Raw genomic sequence first — 2,500 nt, forward strand, 5'->3', positions numbered from 1 at the left:
CGGATGCAAACGGATGGGCGGAGGAGGACGGCGGCGGCGGCGGCGACGTCGAAGGCGGCCCGCGGGGAGAGGCGCGGGGCGGGGGCACGTGGCCCCCAGCCCCCCGCGGCCCGACCCCGCGGTGCCGTCGGAGGCGGCGCCGGCGCACCCCGGCCTCCCGAGTCCGGAGCGGAACGGACGCAAACGGATGGGCGGAGGAGGACGGCGGCGGCGGCGGCGACGTCGAAGGCGGCCCGCGGGGAGAGGCGCGGGGCGGGGGCACGTGGCCCCCAGCCCCCCGCGGCCCGACCCCGCGGTGCCGTCGGAGGCGGCGCCGGCGCACCCCGGCCTCCCGAGTTCGGAGCGGACAGATGCAAACGGATGGACGGAGGAGGACGGCGGCGGCGGCGGCGACGTCGAAGGCGGCCCGCGGGGAGAGGCGCGGGGCGGGGGCACGTGGCCCCCAGCCCCCGCGGCCCGACCCCGCGGTGCCGTCGGAGGCGGCGCCGGCGCACCCCGGCCTCCCGAGTTCGGAGCGGATGGATGGGCGGAGGAGGACGGCGGCGGCGGCGGCGACGTCGAAGGCGGCACGCGGGGAGAGGCGCGGGGCGGGGGCACGTGGCCCCCAGCCCCCGCGGCCCGACCCCGCGGTGCCGTCGGAGGCGGCGCCGGCGCACCCCGGCCTCCCGAGTTCGGAGCGGACGGATGGGCGGAGGAGGACGGAGGCGGCGGCGGCGACGTCGAAGGCGGCCCGCGGGGAGAGGCGCGGGGCGGGGGCACGTGGCCCCCAGCCCCCGCGGCCCGACCCCGCGGTGCCGTCGGAGGCGGCGCCGGCGCACCCCGGCCTCCCGAGTCATGAGCGGACAGATGCAAACGGATGGGCGGAGGAGGACGGCGGTGGCGGCGGCGGCGGCGGCGGCGACGTTGAAGGCGGCCCGCGGGGAGAGGCGCGGGGCGGGGGCACGTGGCCCCCAGCCCCCGCGGCCCGACCCCGCGGTGCCGTCGGAGGCGGCGCCGACGCACCCCGGCGCGCCCCGGCCTCCCGAGTCATGAGCGAACAGATGCAAACGGTTGGGCGGAGGAGGACGGCGGTGGCGGCGGCGGCGGCGGTGGCGACGTCGAAGGCGGCCCGCGGGGAGAGGCGCGGGGCGGGGGCGTGAAGGAGACGGGCGGGGGGTACGGTGCCGGTCTTTGGCCGGTCGCCTACACCCCCGCCCCGACCCGTAAGCGCCCCCAGCCCCCGCGGCCCGACCCCGCGGTGCCGTCGGCGGCGGCGCCGGCGCACCCCGGCGCTCCCCGGCCCCCCGAGTCCAGAGCGAACACACGGGCGGAGGAGGACGGCGGCGGCGGCGGCGGCGGCGACGTCGAAGGCGGCCCGCGGGGAGAGGCGCGGGGCGGGGGCACGTGGCCCCCAGCCCCCGCGGCCCGACCCCGCGGTGCCGTCGGCGGCGGCGCCGGGGCGCTCCCCGCCGCGCCCCGGCCCCCCGAGTCCGAAGCGTGAGAAACGCCGATAGGCGGCGGGCGGCGGCGGCCGCGCGGCCGCGGGGCGGCGGGCGGGTGCGCCGCGGGCGTCGCGGGGGGGGAGGAAGGTCAGGAGGACGGTGTCGGGCGCGGGGTGTATGTCGGTTCGCGTCGTCGCGCGGCCGGCCGCTCCCCGCGTCCCGCCCGGCCCCCGCCGGCCCCCCCCCCCGGTCAGGCGCCCGTCGGCGTTCCCCGACCGCCCCACCCCGCGCGTCCGCGCGGTCGTCGACGTCCCGTCCGCCTTGTCAACGCTCCCATAGTCCAGGCCGGGCCGCGGCCGGCGTCGGGGACCACTCCCCCGCCGGTGCCATCGCGACCTGGCCGACCTCGGAACCTTACCCCCAGTCGCCGGGTACCCAACCTTCTCGCCACCTTCGGCGGCGAGCGGGGGGTTCAATGTCTCCGAAGTCCCCCCCCGGCCTGCCGGCGGGGCGGGGGGGGCTAGGAGCGCCCGGAGGCGCCGTTATCCCCCTTTTTAACCCCTTCTCTGAATGTTGGCCAAAACCGCAAACCAAACGTACGACTCTCAGCGGTGGATCACTCGGCTCGTGCGTCGATGAAGGACGCAGCTAGCTGCGAGAACTAATGTGAATTGCAGGACACATTGATCATCGACACTTTGAACGCACCTTGCGGCCCCGGGTCCCTCCCGGGGCCACGCCTGTCTGAGCGTCGCTTGTACATCTATCGGGATCGGGGCGCCCACGGGCGCCCCCCTCCCGCGGTTGGGGCGTCGCGGGCCACCGCCGGCCTACCCCCCCCCACCTTCCCTCCCCGCACGGGGAAATGGGGGTGGGGGGGGCGGACGGCACGGCCCTCGTCCCCCTAAGTATAGACCCGACCGCCCGCGCCCTCGACGGGCCCGACCACCGCGCGGCCGCAGGGGCCCGCGGCGGCTGCCGATGGAGGATCCGTCCCCCGCCGCGCAGTCCGCCGCGACGCACCGCGCGGCCGCGTAGGAGTCGTGCGCCCGGCGAGGCGCGGGGTTAACGGCCGACCC

At 79.4% G+C, this 2,500-nt stretch overlaps 1 non-coding gene across 1 annotated transcript; it reads left to right on the forward strand.

Annotated features, from left to right (window-relative positions):
• Positions 1-2,021: 2,021 nt before the first annotated feature.
• On the forward strand, positions 2,022-2,175 carry LOC147184935 (5.8S ribosomal RNA). Its single transcript, XR_015099982.1, has one exon. It is a non-coding gene; the product is annotated as a 5.8S ribosomal RNA (ribosomal RNA).
• The last annotated feature ends 325 nt before the right edge of the window (positions 2,176-2,500 follow it).

The sequence above is a fragment of the Hippocampus guttulatus genome, unplaced genomic scaffold, assembly GCF_054856545.1.
Source record: "Hippocampus guttulatus isolate MCC_2025c unplaced genomic scaffold, RoL_Hgut_1.0 HiC_scaffold_49, whole genome shotgun sequence".
NCBI lineage: Eukaryota > Metazoa > Chordata > Actinopteri > Syngnathiformes > Syngnathidae > Hippocampus > Hippocampus guttulatus.